This window comes from Pezoporus flaviventris, unplaced genomic scaffold, assembly GCF_033815535.1.
Source record: "Pezoporus flaviventris isolate CSIRO_AGI_PZ_B2104156 unplaced genomic scaffold, CSIRO_AGI_Pfla_v1 ptg000031l, whole genome shotgun sequence".
In the NCBI taxonomy this organism is placed as follows: Eukaryota; Metazoa; Chordata; class Aves; order Psittaciformes; family Psittacidae; genus Pezoporus; species Pezoporus flaviventris.
In genome coordinates this window covers 6766899-6780481 of record NW_026892579.1, presented here as the reverse complement: position 1 = coordinate 6780481, position 13583 = coordinate 6766899, and the positions used below count along the sequence as shown (strand labels likewise).

The window sequence follows — 13583 nt, the reverse complement described above, 5'->3', positions numbered from 1 at the left end:
CACCCTTCACCAGGACAGCATGACAAGTAAACAAAGGGCTAACCCAAAAAGCGCAGCTGGAGGTGCTCAAGTCTGCCCCCCAAAACACAGAATGAGGCACTTAGCTTGTGGTTCATGTTTGACATTGCCAACTGCACAAGAGCTGACTTCAGTGACTACACAAGGCAATACAACCTTTTTCCATTGCTGGAGCTCTGTGTGACAGCCAGAAAAGCAGACACAATGAGCTGATAGTTATTACAGCACAGGAGAGTAGGAGGGAGCTGTCAGATGGCACAACTAAAACAAAAGGAAGCGATACCAAATGGAAGGATAAAACTTGCTGGTAGCAGGAGGTGGAGCTGCCAAAGGTATACATCAGTTAAGAAACTAGAGGAAGTCCCAGAAAAGTTAACATGTCAACCCCAGAGCATCTCAAAGTCTGGATCCTGGACAGGAGGAAATTGAGAGGGTGTGGCTTGGAAAAGGCTGCTGTAGTTCTTGAGCCTCTTGTACAGCATCCTCATGGAGCATTACCAGGGCCTGCGTTAATCTCCCTTAATTTTAGACACCTACCTCTCTCTAGGTGGATGGAGATAGAAGGTGATTAGCTGCATCTTAGAAGCAACCCCACAAGGTTAGCCTTATTACCTGGTATTGCTTTTCATCTGTGAGCTCTAACATCTTATAATCAATGCGCTGGTGTTACTGAAGTCTTTTGTATTGACTTGAGCTGAATCGAGACACAAAACCTCAGTTTCTGAAGCTGGGCATGATGAATCTAGGGAATCAGATACTTGTCTGGATGCACCCTTGATCTGAACCAGTGTGGTAGCTCTTGTGTGTAACCAGGCACACAAACAACAGACTCTAAACACTGGGGCTGCAAAAAGAGCAGCGACAATAGAAAAAAAATTAAACAATTAGACTTACTGACATACTTTGTCCGGAATATATAAAAAGACAGGAAGAAAATGCAGAAAATGGAAAAAAAGAAAATTATAATGAAGCACGTCTTTCCCCCCATATTTCTTTTCACATTTCAGCCAATATCCGTCACTTAGGGTAAATAAAAAGCCTATCCTTTTTCAAATATCCTTGTATTTCTGTAGCTGCCAGGCTGGCTATTTTCTATGCCTTACCCCAGCATCAACACAGGAAATTGGTTTTGACAAACTCATGGGATTCAGAAAAAGCATATTCTTCCACTACTAATGCCTGAAAAATTATTCAGCAGCTCCCTGCTTCTCTGTGGCACTCCACAGTCTGGATACCTGCTTCCTAAATGTAACCTGCCCAAATCAAAAAAACCCTTCTGCTGAAGGGTATTTTCTACAGTCTGAAGATACCTCCAGTTATTCTACAAGCCCGGTCAGAAAAACAAGCGCCATTTTCATGTATTTCCCTGAGCTGTATTAGCTGTACTAGCACCGACCTACCGTCTCTTGCTCTTAGCTTAACTCCAAAGTGTTCTTTTTGTATTTCTTTATTTCCTTCAAGACACCACATGGACTCAGAAAAACGTTTAAGTTTCTTCACATGAACTGAAACAAGGACTCGTGCCTCTGCACTTGCTGCTATGGGCTGCATGATCTGGGATCCCTCAAAAAAAAATGAAGTGACAGCAGGTAGAAGAAAAGGGGTTTGCAGCTGGTCTCTGCTCGCCCTGGTAGCTGGATCGGTGTGGGGCACTGTGCTGGAGCTTGGGGTTGTCCATTCCTGGAACCAGCAGTGAATCCAGATGAGCCCACAAGGGACAGCATGGAACCAGCAGTGAATCCAGATGAGCCCACAAGGGACAGCAAGGGGTGCAAAAGTGCCCTAGCCAGCTTCATGCCAGCTGTGAAAAATTGCTTGCAGCGATATTCTCTGCTGCTTTTACCCATTCCAACAGCAGGATGGACTGGCTCTGAAGACCCTCTGTTTGGAGATGTCAGTCAGAGGTCAGGTTTTCCTGGCTCCTCTCAGAACCAAAGACCCCCACAGGCAATGCCAGGGAGTGAAGCAGGACCACAGGGAGGGCCCCAGGGTTCGATGGCTCATCTCACTGCCGTCAGGACAGGCAGCGGTTGGGGACACTTCAGGTGTGAGGCATGAGTATGGGACTCACTGCTTGGACCCTACCATGCCTCTGTGAAAACGTGCCTCTGCTGTGTGGAGAGCAAAACACGGGCAGTGAGCAAATGCTACATGGGAGATGCCACAAGAGAAATCACAGCTCGAAAGGGTGGAGAGAGGCTCTGACTATCCAGACAGGGAAGAGTAAGCCATTAAAGCAGACTGCTTAAAAGATGCAAATGTTAAGTGATATGCAGGCTTTACTATTTAAAGAAGAATCTCAGCAGCCTGTTTGCTGGCTTTCAAACTTAGCTCCCTGTGAAATTCTATTGCCTCTTCCTTTTCCCCTCCCACCTATCTGTCTCCTCTTATTTTTCCCCATGTGTTTTCATGGGAAAGAGTAGAAAAGAAAATGAAAGAACGAAAGAAAAAAAGGATGGGAAACATGAAATCTGGGAAAGCAGTGGGAGGAAAGAGGTTTTCTTGTTGCTCATTCACAAATGTTCAGCTGAGCAGGGGAAAAAATCTCCACCGAAATCTGGGAATATTTCACATACCAATTTACAAGTGCTGACAAGACAGCTCTACACACTTCATTTGCACATTGATGAGGAAAAAGTTAAAACAACAAATCAGCTGCAAAAATAAAATTGTTCAAAGTATTAATTCTGAAAAAAAAGAATAAATGAGGTAACAGAATACAGATGTAGCTGAGGAAAAATAATGGTTTGGGGTTTTGATATGAATAGAAAACCAATAAATTATCAGTTTCTTGATTTTTGTTTGGTTTTTGCTCCCTTTATCTTTTTGCTGGCAACAGCAGCACACAGGGAAGGAAAATTTCATGCAAAATGAATGACTGACAAAAACGGCTTTTTCTTTCACTTGTCCTCTCCCCCTTTGTCTCAGTGTCTAGACAATCTGAGTATAAAGACTGCTTGATTGTAGCCTCTTGTAAAATGTGGCAGAGGGTGTCACATGCATGCATCTTTTCAAGCCAAGTCCCTGAAAGTTGTCTGTTCCTGGCTCAAAGCATCACAGGGAGCTGGCTAAATGTGAGAGAATACATGTATGCATGTACATGCTGAAAGTGATTTCAGCTATCTCAGGGGTTTCATAGACAAATAAACAACCTCCATTCAGCACTGGCCTTTGTGTCAGTGAATAGATTCCAAAACCTAATCTCCTTCAGTATCACAGAGCAGGCTTTTAATATCCAAAAGTCCCATCTCCCTGCATGTCAGCATTCGGAGCTGTGGAAGGCTGGAGTTATACAGCCTCTGAGATCACCAAGCAAAATCTGGAGCTGTTTTACACTAAACTCTCCAGAGATGAGCACACAATGCTGTTCATCCAACATGCGGCGCAACTTACAGTAAAGGAATATGATTTTAATTCCATTTCCATTAGGAAAGGCAGATTTTCTCAGATGTGTGAGCTATGGGTCACGCAGCATTGTCATAATTTGACACTGGTATTGTTAAAAGGTATGTAACAAGCCTAACAAAAGTGAACATTTCTAATGCAAGCAAGTTTATTTTAAAGTTGTATTTTTATGGGCAATATAAAACGTGTTTTCATGAAAACACACAACATTTACATGGTTTTTGAAACTTCCTTAGAGACAAATGAAAATAACCATTAAGTTATTTGTCTCATTTCTTGTCCTTCTTGTATTTCTTGGACTCCAAAATTTACATTGCAAGCAATCCAACATCTGCCTAACCAGGATAGCAGTTTCCTCCCTCATGGTGGAAACATTATTCAAAAAAGATATAAAATTAATTGTATCATTCTTATTTATATAGTTATAACACCTTAATTACTTTCAGTTAGGAAACATGAAGGCTAAGCAGATGTTATTAACACTATAATTATTATTGTAAATTGCCCTCCTTCAGTTTTTCTGTTGGTTCTTGATGCAAAATGGAAGCCAAGACTGAAACACTTGCCAAAGCCAGACATCCACTCCATTAACAGAAACGAAAGCAGCTCTCTGTAATCTAATCAAAGCCTAGAAAAGCCCAGTAGTACCAGGAAAAGTCATTTTTTCATACTTCTATTTTAAAATTGAATGCTCCAACACGTGGTATTTGAAAAGCAGAAAGTATTGACAAGCCTTTGCTTCGTCTACCTTCTGTAGTTGTAAGCTATCAGGAGAAGACGGATGGGAGGAAGACTGGTATAAATTCACTCCTTCAGAGCACCATTTTTTTCCATAAGAGTTCACAACTTGCTGCTGAAACTCTGAAGTACGGTACCTCTTCAGAACCTGTGTTTTTGAGTGTTGTAGGAGAAAATGGGTTCTTAAGATGTTTGAGAGAGGGTTACAGGGAGATGCAGGGAAGCACCTGTCTGGTCTGCACCCTCCTATCCATGCCATGGCCTCTATCCTCCAATCCCCTGCATGGGAAAGGAGACAACCATGGGAGAGGGCTCCAACCTACTGAAGAGACGTGGAGCGGGTCAGACCCAGCAGGGTGCATTGTTCTTTCTGTTGGTTTTCTCTGGAATTCAACTTGTTGGCATAATTTTAGGAGAAATTCTCTCAGTGAAAGACATAAAAGAGAAAGGCTGGATGACTGGTGACTGTCAACTGTCTTCTTCTGACCAAATCTCACAAATTTTGTCTGGAAAGCACCAGCAGGAAAACTGAGTTAAGACACGGTTATGTTAAAAGGGAGTCAGAACAACAAAATCCTTGGCTTTTATCCAGTCTCTGTGGTGAACTTGCTTGTAAATCAAAACAAGGGTTGCATCCAGAATGGCTGTGAAAATTATATTATCTAAGGGATATCTTCTTCGTGTTTTATGTTTTGCTGAAAGCACCACAGAAATATCAGTCTGTGACATCAAATAAGCCAAATTTCATGAGCTACAGTAGGATTTAATATTCAAAGTGCCACATTCTGAGTTACTGTGAAGATGCAACAAGGACAGAACAGGCTTTCCAAGAGGAAGAAGTGCAAGAATTTTAAAAAGAGACTTTATTTTTTTTTTTGTGGAATGCCTCCTGCAGACTGGATAGGGGGAACGATCAATACTGAAATTTACCCTGAAGTTGGGATGTCTTACTTTCCATGACACCATTAGTAGCTCTCTAGAGAAACTGGTGGAGCACGTATTTTGAAACACAAGCCTGAGACACGTTAAAACCCCTTATTTTCAGAAAAGTCTTGCTCACCCACTTTGACTGTTACATATCATTAGGAAGGCATTCGAAGGTGGGCACTTAAAATTAGTCCTATATAGGTCAGTAATTCTCATGCTGTCTGCTTGCTGACCTCTCTTTGACATAGAAATATGCTGATGGGAGCATTTCGGATTTCCAGAATTAATTCTGTGTCAGTTTCAAGCCAACTCAAATTAAACAGATGGAATAAAATAGCAACAATTGTTGCACTATTATTACCTATTAACTCTGGGACCTTTTAGAGGACTGCCTTCACTCCAGCTTGACCAGCGATTCCACAATTTTTAGGAATCATAAAACAGGTCAGAGAGATGCAACAAATACTTAAAAATAATTTTAACTCTAGGGTGTTATTCATTATTTCTCAGGTATGTGGGCTGTGGGTTACTGTATAGATACATATAACTTTGATACTAACAGCCCAGTCTTGAAAGAATAGAATTTTACTGCAGTGTGAGAGATCAGCTTCAGCGCTGAAAGAGGCTGAAGACTGGAGATTTATGTAGAATGCCTGCAAATCTACATGTGCACCACAACTGTCATACTGCATCAGAGAAGATACAGTACTACCGCTTGATGTCCTCTGACTATTAAAGATATGCAGGAACTCTCACATACACAATGTGGTATTCCTGAACAAAAAGCCAGAAACACCAGGCAAAACTTCAAGTCAAGTATGCATCTGGATCAATGACTACATTGAAACAGCATTTTCATGAGGAAAACAGAACTGAGAAATGTCTGAGCTTCATTTGTTTGATTTTTTAAAGAGAGTCAGTTAACACCTCACTCCTGGACTCTGCTTTAGTGGGCTGAGCAGAAAAAAATCTCAGCAGTTTAATTGCCTGTTTGTCCGCAGCAGTCAGAAGTCAGGCCACCGCCTAGTGTCAATGGACATCCACGGCTGGAGAAGTAGGAAGAACAGTCTTAGAAGAGCTCCTGCTGCAGTACAGCTCTGGCTCAAAGCAAATGCCTTTTACAGCAATGAGTGTTCTTTCTTACTATTGTTTTTTGTCTGCATAAAGTTACTTCGGAAGTCTTCTACAATGGTGGTAAAAGGGATTTGAGAAAAGAAGCAGTTGCCATGAGAAGAGCAGACCCTGCAAGGCGCTTTGAAGTGCCATATTCTGCCCTGCTGTTCCTCCCCACTTACTGAGTAACTGAGAATGCAGCCCTGGAAACGACAGCTTCCTGACACTACAGACGATGTTTAAGTTGTAACACATGTCTGCAAAGTATAGCATTATGGTTGCCTTCCCTCCTTGGCCCCTCTGGAACCTGAACTAAAAGTCAGTTATGAAAGATGAAGATTTGAGCTGCTTCTTGCCCATTTAGCTTCAGCCAGCCTTGGAGGCCAGGACCAGTGCAGGGGAGGTGCATGCTGAAGATTTTCATTGAACTGCAACCAGATCCTTAGCTTCTGCCACAGGTTGTGAGCACAGCTGTCCATGGGGCAGGGCAGGTGGCCACTGAATGCCAGGAAGAAAGAGCACTGAATGTCTTCAAAGTAGATCTATCGTCCTGCTGGTTGGATATGGTCCCTCTCTGGCAAGAGATTTATCAAAATCTAGACAATACATTTATTATCTATATATCTATCTATACAACCTATTTATTACAAGCGAGAGAGGAAAAAGTAAACCAGTGTTCCAGCCAGGCAGGAGGGACAATAACTGCGACCATGTGTGTGGTGCTTATCTGAGGTACAGTTGTGGTGGTGGGAGTGGCTGGTAGCTGACTGGTCACTGGCAAGGCCACAAGAAGATGCATTAGCACAACGTGGCTGTTCGAGCAGCCATAATCAAAAGCTCCCCAGTGCAACCTGATGCAAGAAGAGGAGACAAACCCTCCAAACTGCCCACAAAAGCACATGTAGCCACCTTCACAGTTTTCTACAGATTCTTTGCCAGCCAAGTCTGTGAATGTCATGGCCTCATCTTTTTCAATAAAGCAGTGAATTGTTTTTCACTCTCTGTGATATACCCCTTTCAGCAAAACCAAACCAGAACAAAACATGAGAAGTGATTAAAACAGAATCTCACCCTCTGTTCTCTTACAGTAACAGCAGCTGAGTTACGGCTTGTACTGTCTGAGGGCTTTTATTACTTTAAAAAAAAGATGCCCTAGAAAAATGCAGCGCAGGAAGATCAGTTCTGAGAGGTTTTCTTTTACCACCACCATCTAAACTTCACTTGTAATTTAGAGGAAAGAAGCTGACTTGAGAAGGAAAGCCTGCAGGTTTTACGTTCATAAACCAAAAAGAAAGTCAGACTCGAAACTGCACTTAGAATTTCTTTATTTCTTTCTTTTGTTTTTTTCTTTTGTGCTTAAAATGAGTTAAAGGAAGCTTTGAAATTAACAGCTAAAGGCAGCAGCTACACAGAGTAAATACACTGCTTACTCTACCATTAAATTCCCTCAAAAGGACGGGTCTATCCTTGGTTCTGAGTAACACACGAAAACAATATGTAAATTCAATAGCGTGATTTCAAGCTACATTCTTCCTTCATCAGGCTGCTTGTGGTAGCTCTATTCATGCACAGGGTGGAGTGGGTGGATGGTCTGCATAAGCATTTTGAGCTAATGCGCCTAAATTTTAAAGTGCCTTTTAAGTATATAAATTAAAAATCCTCATTCAAGAGAACAACTGCTGCAAATGCCAGAATAATTTTATCTTGGAAAGAGAAGACGTGAAACAGTGTCTCCTCTGATTTCCTCTTTCTTTTTCCCCATTAAGAAAACAGAAAGATGATTGCAGGTCGATTCACACTGCTCTGATTTTTTTTTCTTTCAATCCTTATTTTTAGAATCTATCCAGGATTAATGCGTGTTCGTCTGATCCTCAGTATGGGAGCGGCATGGAACAGAATGCAAAATGTGAATTGGTATGGGCAGGGAAGAAAGAGGGCAAAGGGAGCGGTATTGAAGTTTTGACTGTTTGGCTCTGTGGAATATGTAAGAGGCATACAGAGAGATTTTCTCTCATAAAACTCCATTGCTCTCTTCCCACCCCTCTTTGCTCATGCACAAATGAAACTAACCTCTTCTCTGCCTTGTCTGATTTGTCTGATTTGTGTTTTGTGACTGAAGAACCCAGAGGATGTTGCAGCAAGGAAATGGGAGCAAGCTGAGTCTCAAATCAGATTATTTACTTTGAGACCATTCCAGAAACCATTCCCTCTCAAAGGGGTTCTCACTTCACCTAGCTTGCTACTACTAATATCTTAGAAGTGTTTTTTAAATTTCTTATTTGTTCAGTTACATTTGGGAAAAAATACTCTCCTTCCTAAATAAGAGTGAAAATGTGGCTGTGGCCAGCTCACGAAGAAATCCCCAGTCTTCTCACCATCACTGCAGTCTCAGCTGCAGTGGCAAAGGTGCTTGCTTACAGGTACAGACCCAAGACAAGCTGGCAACCACATGGTGACAAAAACCAGTGGGCAACCAGAGTGCTGAAGGTACTGACTGTATGAGTAACGGGAAGACATGAAAACTCTGCCTACACTTACACACATACATAAAGGTGCCACTAATGAGACCTGTTTTCTTAAACCCAGCTGTTGCCACTGTGGTTTCAGTGTATGGCAGCCTGCTTCTGTACGACAACTTAGGTAAACGTGTTGGGTCTGGATGGGGTTAAGTTTCTTCAGCAGCTTGAACACTGCTGCATTCGTGACCAAACCAGTGTTGGTAACACGCCCATGTTTTAACTATTGCTGAGGAGAGCTTGCACAGCATCAAGACCTTCTTTGTTTCTCACTCTGTCCCTGCAGTGAGTAGATTCTTGGGCTCGCAAGAGGTTGGGAGGGGACACAGCTGGGTCAGCGGACCCTAACCAACCAAAGGGGTATTCCATAATGTATGATGTTGTGCTCGGCAGTAAAAGCTAAATTCTTTGAAAATAGCCATTGCTCAAAGACTGACTGAGCATGGGCCTGATGGTGGGAGGTGGTGAGTGAGTGCCTTTGCATCACTTGTTTTCATTTTACTTCCTTCACTTATTAAACTGCTTTTGTCTCAACCCATGAGTTCTCTTGCCCTTCCAGTTCTCTTCTCCATCCTGCCAGGGGGCCGTGAGCCAGTGTCTGGGTGGGGCTTTATCTATTGGCCAAGGACAACCCATCAGAGTGAGTAATATGTAAGTGATGCTCTTGGTCCAGAAAATACCTTTAGAGGCACACAGCTGAACCATGTTAACCGGGCAGGCAAGAATTGGATACTGCCTGGAGATGAATTTTTCAGGATTATAAAGATGACACATTACCGTCTAGTCCATTTTTAGCGGAGATTTTGAAATCTGGAAAACAAGAGTGGGAGGCTGAGATGTTAGTGAAAAACAACCTGGACACTGGACATGGAAGGAGACAGGTCCTAACTTGCATTCCCTCTTACAGAAGTGTGACAGTGTTGAAGCATACAGTCTAACCAGGAGGCCACCAAGACCAGTGATTCTCAACTCTGTTTTGCCAACTACCCTACAAACTGCAGGTCCCCATATCATCCAATTCTGTGCTGCCACAGGATGCATCTATGCCACCAGGGGTGTGTTCTAGGAAGTCTATGTTCAGTCTCTTCTTTTAAACACACACAGTCCCTAGTGCCAAAAAGCTGAGAAATGCTCTTAGAAATAAATGACCTACACAAACTGGGATGGGGCAATCAGCAGGACTGCTCTTCTGTTTCTCTTTCTTCCTGTCTCCCTCTGTCTCTTGAAAAGATATCAGCATTCAAGATACCAGCAGCAGCAACACTGTCAGATGCCTTCTCTTCTCAATACATTATCCTCTTTGTCTTTGCATCAGTGTACACGGCTGTAGGACTGATGAGTTTTTGTTTTTTGTGATTAATTCCACAGCCTGCCCTGACTCCTAAGTGGCTGCACTGCTTCAATTGGAAAGTCACATTCTGAACGAAAATGAGCCAACATGGAAGAACACAAATGGTACTTCAAGACTTGGGACTTGGAGTTTAAAAAAGGGGTGATGGTAGGGAAAACCATGAGGGGAGATCCCTTCTGTTAGCCAGAGAAGATAGGGCTTAAAAAGGGATCAGATGTCAGCCATGAAAAATACTTTCTGTTGGGTTAGTGAGCATTTTCCTAAAGAAGCTAGCAATCACCTAGAGGGCCACTGATCAAAATACCTAAGTATCACTAAGCATATGGCACATTTTAAGCTTTATGCCATGTTTGGGGGCAAGTAGAAGAGATAATTTGATTTCATTACAAACTGAGGTCATTGCACATACTGCTCAGGGAATGATCTGCAAAAGATGGCCATGTGTAGTGACTCTTAAGTTATAGGTCCACAGCCTGGTCCTTTAGCTTAAAGCTGGAACAATCTCCTCAGTGCAGCTATAGGAAGTTCTGCTTTAATCCTTCATAGCCTAAGCAGGAAGTCACATTGAAATAATGGACTAAAAGGAAACCAGATATTTAGGCAAGGTGTTAGGGAAGAAAATCCTTTCTACTGCAGACAGCAAAACAACCTGGAATTCATTGCCTAAGACAATGTGAAAGCTAGACAAGTATCTGTCAAGCATGGCATCGCATCTGGTCAGGAGAGTGGATTTAGTGTGGCTTTCTATTTTTCACTGAATGACCAAAACAGCATCTGCGAACATTTTTTAATAGCCCCTCCCCACGAGCCAAAGGAAGTGTGATTTCTTTTTTTCTCTTACTAACTTTTTCATTCTTTCTCCGAGTTCATATGCTTAGGTGAATAAACTGTGCTTTAAAACTGACCTGTGAATGCAGGTACATTTGCAAAGCTCTAAAGCTCCACCTGATTATTCTGTTAGTCACACAGGACAGAGTGTGGAAGTTTGCCCAAGTGAATAGTTGCTCAACCTAGCACAAAGGATAATCTACAGTGGTGTTCCTTGACTGGTGATCCAGAGAGCACTGGGGCTCATAAATCATCAGGTGGTCCACAAGCCATAGTACATGTATGACCAAGCAAATACACATCTGCTGGATGCTGTGACAACATTTTGACGGTGTTTGAGCTCCCCCTCACCCTGCTTGCATGCCCTTCCCAGTTTGGTTGTCTGAGCAAGAGCAGTTGTAAAGCACTGACCCAAAGTGCCCCTCAGGATGGCTCCAACCATCCTCATCAGCAGAATAAAAAGAGCAGTGTGTGAAGGAGAGGAAATCAACAGAGGTTTCTGTTTCTTTGTATTTAAGACACAAAAACAAGTACAGGACTGAACGGTAATCTGGAGCAGACAGGCAGGGTTTCACTGGAGGTGACTGTTTTCTGATACAGCTTGCAGACTACACAACTGTCAACAATTCAGGAGATCTGGAGATTCCATCTGCACTTCCTCTCCATTTTCTAGCACAAAAGGACAAAGAACTGAAGTCTGATGAAGTTAACAGCTAGTGAACAGCACAGGGGACAGGCATCAGTCTTGTGTTGTAAAGGAAAAGTGACTTCTTGATAGGGAATGAATGCACACTCTGTAAGCCAGGCTGGCTGGGTGAGTCAGGTTAAATAAACAACCAAAAGTACATTCAGCAGAAAACCGTGATATCAAGTGACATCAACATCCACCAAAGCAGAGGCTGTAAGAAGATGACTCTTTTCAGTTGCCTATATGCTAATTACAAGCATCTAAAAACCAGATAAACCCTCTGCCTGAAGAGTAGCAATGCAAAATAATACTCTGAAAAATAATAGCGACATTTAGATCATTAGAATATTTAAAAAAATGTTGCAGCCGATTTAAGAAGTCCAAATGGAAGAGGGGAGTTGACAGGCCCTGTATGTCACAAATGACATCTGTCTGAGTGACTGACAAGTTGGAAGTCAGTAATCTTGCATTTTTATGAATACACCTATGGTGGGGTATTAGTTGGTATCTGTTACAGACCACTGGAATTGCTGCAGCCCACAGGATGATGGGCTTCTTCAATACCTACATACAACAAGTGTAAAAAAAACCTTTGTGTTATTTATGCTGGAGACCTTATGTACTTTCCAAAAGGCTACAAATGACAAGCTCTTAGCTCCCAATTTAAAGGAAAGATCGTCTTTCCTAACCCTGTGAACTAAAGCTCTTTCCAATTAACTACATGAGTCATATACAAGGTAGGCCTTGCAGCAGCAAAAGGAATGCAGAATTCAAGAGCACTTCAAACGACAATGACCACAATGTGAAGAGCTTGTGGGATGTAGCTAAACCCCACTGCACACAGCTGAGCCCCACAGTGGTCACCCCACCAGGCCAAGTGCAGCAGGACCTGTTGACATGCTCCTTGAGTCAGCCAGAAATAGCAACAGGCAGGAGCTGCAGTGCTGGCAGAAGCAAAACTTACTGTTGGTTGTATGATGTAGCTACACCTGAAATGCCTGCGAGCCATACACGATTTAGCAGAGAAGCCAGACAATCACTGCTGTACACTTGGTCCCAGTAGGAAGGAAATGGTCATAAACCAGAAAGTTACCGGTTGTTTAGAGTGAAAAGGACCGACACTTTCTGTGCAAATAACTAACACTGTCTGCAATCAAATCCAGATTAGTAACATTTTATGCAATATATGAACATACACTCTTCATATTGGCATAAATTAAAATCACAGTGCATACTTTCTGAGAGGCAATGTCACAAAACAATAGTGAACGGGAGTCAAATCAGGCTGAAGGCAGAACGTACAGAAAGTTTCTGGTATCTGGGAACAGTTCAAGATATTTCCTAAATGCCTGCAATGTTAGAACCACAAAAAGAAGACTGAGCTAGATAAAAATAACACAATGAAAAAACTCAGCAGCTGGGTTTACCAGGGAAGTGAAAACACATACAAAATGTTATATACAAAACCAACACATGAAGGGGGAAAGGGAAAAGATAGTAACAAGTAAAAAAGCTAAAATAAAGATTATATAGAAGAAGTAAGAAGATACTAGAAAAAATTAAGGCAGATAGAATCAGATATATAATTTTTTATTTTTCTAAGACGATTATGAAAGACATATCCTGAATAATAAAAGTGGTAGAATCATTCACAACAATAGGACAGCAGCAGAAGTTACTAAATAAATATTTCTGTTCAGCACACAGGTAAAAGGTCGTATGATCTGTTTACAAAGATGATGAAACAACTTTCCACCACAACAGCCCCTGGAGAGGGGATGTTGAGCAGCCAATACATGATTCTAGGTGTTTCAGATTTGTTTCTGAAGAAGGTTTCAGATATCTAGCTTTAGAGCTGCTACTGCTGCATGTAAAGCAGTTCTGGGCCCCTGGGGAAGGACCAGGGGCAGGAGGAAGAGTCATTTTGGGCCACAATTTAAGAAGGGTAAAAGCAATTACAAGCCAGTTGGCAGTTTCCAGTATTTTGCACAGGACCAAC

The 13583-nt window shown here is 42.2% G+C and overlaps 1 protein-coding gene across 4 annotated transcripts in view; it reads right to left on the bottom strand.

Annotated features, from left to right (window-relative positions):
• FYN (FYN proto-oncogene, Src family tyrosine kinase) overlaps positions 1-13583 on the bottom strand; it is a 144460-nt gene that overhangs the window by 42981 nt on the left and 87896 nt on the right. The gene's annotated exons all lie outside the window — the stretch shown is intronic.